Here is a 6,455-nt window from a genome sequence, read left to right as displayed (position 1 = left end):
CCCCCAAGGTCCCTACCACCTTCACTCAGGTTGCCACACAAGCCTTGATTGGTCTTATGCTTGTCTTTCTATTCCTGGGTTCTTTGTCTCTTTTGGGGCCCCAGAAAGGGTTTTCATGGCCATGTATAGTGTCACTGGCCTTTCTCCATTTGCCCCAAGCACTTTCTTACATTCTCCACTTTGGTTCTTTCCTGGCACTTGTCACTCTGCATTCCCTCCCACTTTTGGTTTTTTTTTTTTTTTTATTTTTGGCAATGAACTTCAAGGCTTGATTCTGCAACATGGTCCCTCCCGCATATTTGTGACCTTCCTCTATGGGATGACTGTCCCCAGAAAAGAGACTGTGGCTGATTCCCTCCTGGCCCCAGGGATCTCAGCCAGGGTTGGCATCCTGTGAATGTTAGTGGAATGAATGATGAGTTTGGAGACAGGAGGCTTGGGAGACTCAGCCCTGACTGGTGCAGACACAATGCCCTTCGTTACCCACCATGCTTTTAGGGAGGTGAGTTTCAGCTGCTCAGAGGAACTGAGTAGACTTGGAAATCTAAGCAGATTTTTTTTTCTACCTCCGCCCTCAGACTGATTCTGACTGTTGAATTCTTTAGAAAAGCAAATGCCAAATTTGGGAAGAGAGTACAAACCCTGAGTTTGTCCTGAGCTGTGTGATTTTAGAAAAGGCACTCGATGTCTGTATAGAAGGTTCCTGACTTACAATGATTTGACTTTTGAATCTTCAACTTGTGATGGTAAGAAAACAATGCATGTTCTGTAGAAACTGTACTTGAATTTTGAGCTTTTCCCCAGGTCTGATCTTTTCTCATAATGGTGGACAGTGGCATTGATTTTTCTAGTTAGCCACGAGATCATGAGAGGAAACAGCTGTACACTTTGTGTGCTGTGCTGCTAAGCTGTGACGTTCCAGAGGTTAGGTGTATTAAAAGTATTTTCAACTTAATCCTATTTTCAGATTACCATGGGTTTATTGGGACGTAATCCCATGTTAAGTGGAGGAACACTTGTACTTCATTTTCTCACATTTGTAAATTGGTGTCTTAGTTTCTCATAGCTGATATAACAAATCACAAATTTGGTGGCTTTAAACAACTCTCAGGGTCCCAGAGCCAGAAGTCCGAAATCAGATTCCCAGGGCTAGTTGTGGGCAGAATGTGCATACTACTCCCAAGAGCTCTGAGGAGAATCTGGTTTTTGCATCTTCCAGTTTCTGAAGGATGCTGGTATTTTGTGGTTTAAGACTATTACTCCAATCTCTGGCTCCATCTACTCATCGCCTTCTTCTCTGTGTATGTCTGTTTCAAAACTCCCTCTGTCTCCTTACAAGGATACATGTGATTGTATTTAGCATGCTTCAGGATAATCCAGGATAAGCCATTCCTCTCAAGATCCTTAACCTAACCACACTGTTTGCCATGTAAGGTATGAAGAATAATTCCCAAATAGGTCATTGTATAAAAAAAAACAAGACTACTTCCTGATTTTTTAATCTATATTTTTCCAGAAATAATTTAATGGATTTCGAAATATGGTATTTAACTTATGTGTGAGCTTTAATTGTTTAAAAGTGAATGGTTCTTAATGTGTTTTAAAAAACTGTCTATCTCACTGCAAAAATTGTCTGCACTATACAAGGATATTTGCAATAGGATACTGAATTGATTGGACAATTCTCTTTAAATCTTTTTTCTTCATGATGTTCAGAAGAATTCAAGAAGTGAATTCTTGCACCAACCACCGGCTGCTTACATGTGTGCCACCACTGAAATACAAGGGGCAGCACAAGGGAAATTTGTTCTGGCCTCTGTCCCCTGTGTGTTGCTGTCCTGACAGCCCCTGTTGGTGCCACAACCACACTCTGACTGCAGCTGCTCAAACTTGTGGTGTTTTGCTGCGAAATCAGACAGACAAGATTAAAATGCCCTGAGGGCTGTAGCTCTCTCGTAGTTTTGTGAACTCAGCAGATAACTGAATTTGCTTTGTGTGCAGAATGCCATCCCTGTCTGGAAGGATGCTCATGGTGCTGTTCCATCAAGAGAATCCAGTGTCCAAGTGGACAGTGTACAACATGCTGCAGTGAAGGAGAGGTGAGCTGGAACTGTTGAAGGCTGTGAGAGGGAGGTCAGCAGAAGGAACAGCATAGATGACTGGGTCTTCTTGGAATCTCCTGCAGAGCTTCAGATCCCCTGGGTCCTACCTCCAGAACTTCCAGGGATTGGTCTGCCTGTGGTCTGGGCATCAGGGAGATTTTCAAGCTACCTGGATGATTTTAATGTGTAGGTCATGGTTAGGATCACTGTTTGAAGCTGTGGTTAGGTTTATAACTCCATATATATATATATTCCAATCAGGTGTGATGATGGCTCAGGTTCAAGGGTTTGGCCAGATCCCTGGATGGGGAGAGGGTATTTCAGAAGCCTCGTCTTGGACAGCCTACAGAATGGGAGAAAATATTTGCCAGTTATTCACCAACAGGGAATTACTATCCAGAATATATGAAGAACTCAAAAATTAAACACCAAAGAATAAGTAATCCAATCAATAAATGAGCAAATGAACTGAATTAACACTTTTCAAAAGAAACACAAATAGCCTATAAATACATGAAGCAGTGTTCAGCATTCTTAGCCATCAGGGAAATGCAAATCAAAACTACACTGAGATTCCATCTTACCCCAGTCAGAATGGCGGTCATCAAGAAAACAACAAATGCTAGTGAGGAAGTGGGGAAAAAAGGAACCCTAATGCCCTATTAGTGGGAATGTAAAATTAGTGCAGTCTCTATGTACAGACAGGAATATAGAGGTTCCTCAAAAAACTAAAAATAGAGCCGGGCACTGGTGACTCATTCCTATAACCCCAGCTACTCAGGAGGCAGAGATCAGGAGGTTCGTGGTTTGAAGCCAGCCTAGGCAAATAGTTTGCAAGACACTTATCTCAAAAAAATCCCATCACAAAAAGGGGCTGGTGAAGTGACTCAAGGTATAGGCCCTGAGTTCAAACCCAGTACCACAAAAAAGAAAAAAAAGAAAAAGAAAAAATGGAAAAACTAAAAATAGACTCTCCATATAATTCAGCAATACCACTCGAGGGTACATAACTGAAGGAATCAGTCACCTGCACAACCATGTTTATGGTATCACAATTCACAATAGCCAAGTTATGGAATCAGCCTAAGTGCCCATCGACAGATGAGTGAATAAAGAAAATGTGGTATGTAAACACAATTGAGTTTATTCAGCCATAAAGAAGAATGAATCATGTCATTTGTAGGAAAATGGAAGGAAGTGGAGAGCATCATGTTAGACGAAAGAAGCCAGACTCAAAAAGTCAAGTATTGCATGTTTTCTTTCATGTGTGAAATGTGGTGGGGGGGAGACATGGAAGTAGAAAGGTGATTTATTAGGGAAGACAGTGGGGGTAATGAGATAAGAGGGGATGATAGAGGGGTGAGTATGATCAAAGTACATTCTATGCATGTATGAAAATGCCACAAGGAAACCCATTGTTTTATATAATATTTTCAAACAAAAATGGGTAAAGAAAAAGAAGAAACCTAGTTCCAGCAACTTGTGGGAATTCTGAACACCTACATGCATGCATGCACACACACACAGAGCTGTCTAGGTAATTTATATATAAAGCAGGAATATCCCAGCCTTCTGAAATTCTCTGACTTAGGGAGCTGATGACATGGCCTCTGGGAACAGCCTTGGGTTTAAAGGGCTTTGTCTCCACCCCTGCCTCAGCTGCTGGCCGAACTTATACACCAGACAAATCAGTGATGCTTAGACAGTAGAGGGCACATTTACTACCCAGGACTCATTCAAGAGCAGGTTCAGACTTGCTAGCTCTGGGGTGGAGCCTGAGCTTCTGCATTTCTCAGCAGCCCCACTGCTTGCTACTGATCCCTGAGCCCAGTTTAAGCAGTAAGAGCACAAATGTGGCCTGTGAGAGCAGTCTATGACCACCAGGCTTCACCTAGAAGCTCAGTGAGGCCTTCCTTGCTGGATTTCCAAAGGCTTCTGGAGGTACCAATGGCACCCATCATCTTAGTTCTAGTCAGTCCTGTCTGTAGCTCTTTCTTGGTTTTTCTCCAAGTGGTATTTGACTCGTTGGAGCAATGGACCCCAAACTTGGCGTCATATTAGAATCACCTGAAGAGCTTTCACACCTGGGCACCAACCCTACAGAGCCTGACTTAATTGTCTAGGGTGTGGCCTGGTGAACCACTGGCCCTGAGCAGTCATTCTCACAGTGGACTCCCAGAACTTGGTAGAATTGCAGACTCTTGGGCCCCACCCAGACTTGCTGAATTGGGAACCCTGGGCGGATCTAGAACTGGTGATCTAACAAGTAAGTGCTCCTGGTGATTCCGATGAACTTGGCTCTGAGAACCACTGTTTTAAGATGCAGAGGTGGTGTGAAGCTTGTTCTTGTCACCTCCTGACCACTGCTGAGTGTGTGGGAGAGGTGGAGGACCACTGTGGTTTCTCAGGAAGCCCAGAGTAAAAGCAGCTGGACCTGAGGAGGCTCCGGAAGCTGAGAGTCCCAGTGACTCAGCGTCCTTCTTAAGCTCCCATACTTGGGGTCTGGCCGCCCTGGTGGCTTCCATGGGCTATCTTCCAGCTCTTTATGCATCCATGGACTATTTAAAGCTGCTCCTGAATAATATTTTCCATTGTGTGGTGCAGGCTTTCCTTCAGAGTCCCCATAGCTGCCAAGGGTCATGTTCCTCAGCTAATCTACTGTCTGGGACCCAAGTCACTGGGAGAGATCTTTCATCTAACTCTGCTCCTAATTGAGGCCTAATTGGGTAGAAGTTGGGAGGGAGGGAAGGGCAATGACCTTGAATGTCCCCTGCCCTTGCAGTGAAACCTCCCAGGGCCCAGGCAACCTTCGTGACCCCTCGTTCCATATGAAGGGGTGTGACCAGGAAAGGCCAGCCAGATGCCCAAGTTCACACAGTTTGTCCATAACAGCCTTGGGTCTCAAAGACAAGTCTTTGGGACCAGCGGTCTCTTTGTCCCTGTTGCCCCACATTTGAGGGGAAACTTCTTGTCCTCCTTTCTTACTCCTCCCTCCCAGCCTATCAGGCCACCTTCAGGGATTTATTCCAGATTTGAGGTTAGGACACACATCTTAGTGCTCCTGCCACCTAAGACACTGGAAGGGCAGTTTGTAAATTGCATCTTGAGACCGATGCCATGGCACCCAGCAGTGTCCACTGGGCTATGCAGAGTCCCAGCAGTGGCTGGTAGATGGGAACCTTCCCCTGGTCCAAGATGGAAGCAGCCAGGGGCAGATAGGAGGGTTTGAAACCAGATATTTGGACTAAAAGCCCAAACTCGTGGGATTCCACATGCCAGGTCTAGCCATTCACCCCCAAATACCAAGTAAAGAGGCATGGTGAAGGCAGAGAAAGGAAGTTTATTACACAGCTCAGAAAGAGGCAGAGCAAGCACTCAGCCCATCTTCAGCCATCTTCGGAGTACAGACATAAGTTATAGGTTTAAATAGTCAAAGAACTTGGGGCAGGGGACAAAATAAGCAAGTTAAACCACTCCAGTTACAGGTGTGGTCTGGCTGGTCATTACCTCAGTCCTTGTTCTGGGGAAGTTATCTGGAGAGAGGTCCTTCCAAAGGAGGCTCTACTGTTGGGGATAGTTTCAATTCTTTGTCATGAAGATATTATCAGTTCTTGTTCTGTCCTTTCTGGAATCCAAGGTGATTGCTAGGTGACTGCAAAGAGAGTGGATTAGAGCAAGGTCAGATATAAAATGAATGAAGCAGACTTTTCTCCTGCTATTAGTTAATCGTGGGCCTGAGTAAGGAGTCCATGCTTTTCAGAAAAAGCAGTTTGAGCACCTCTTACATACTCATGTTTGCTTTCCTCATCGTTGTCTTTAAGGCTGCAGTTGGGACATGGCCCTGGTGAGGAGGTGCACTCCCAAGGCTGCACCAGGCAGGGATAGTCTTGGGTAGAGCAAGGAGTTGAGATGGCCATAGTTACCATAGGCCTTGGCCAGTCCCTGGGGGTTCTGGGTTGTCCTGAGAAAAGCAAAGGAGCTGGGCTGGCTTTCTAAACTCCTCAGCCAGGTGGGGGCTTCCTGTCAGTGAGGGTGGACTTGATAGGTGAGAGGCACACAGGGGGAGCTACCAGCTGTCCTGTGGCTACTGGGGACTGCATGCCTTAGGATCTGGGCAGGCAGCCAGCACCCATGATAGGCACATGTGGGAGAACCAATCCCAATATAAGCCAGTTAAAGGTCAGATTTGAGTGAAGGGCTGTCATGTATGACACATGACATGAGCCAGCACAGCCATTAAGAACAAGGCAGCATGGGGCCAGGCCCAGTAGTCCACTGCTTTAATCCCAGCTATTTGGGAGGCAGTGATATGAGGGTCATGGTTTGAGGCCAGCCAGGGAAAAAAGTTAGTGA

At 45.4% G+C, this 6,455-nt stretch overlaps 1 long non-coding RNA gene across 1 annotated transcript; it reads left to right on the top strand.

The window, feature by feature from the left end:
- Positions 1-297: 297 nt before the first annotated feature.
- LOC141423113 (uncharacterized) lies at positions 298-2,100 on the top strand. The gene is made up of 3 exons (XR_012447769.1): positions 298-502; positions 606-746; positions 2,002-2,100. It is a non-coding gene; the product is annotated as an uncharacterized lncRNA (long non-coding RNA).
- Positions 2,101-6,455: the final 4,355 nt, after the last annotated feature.

This window comes from Castor canadensis, chromosome 5 (genome assembly GCF_047511655.1).
Source record: "Castor canadensis chromosome 5, mCasCan1.hap1v2, whole genome shotgun sequence".
Lineage (NCBI taxonomy): Eukaryota > Metazoa > Chordata > Mammalia > Rodentia > Castoridae > Castor > Castor canadensis.
Note: the sequence above shows the minus strand (reverse complement) of the source record. Positions and strands in the feature narration are given on the sequence as shown.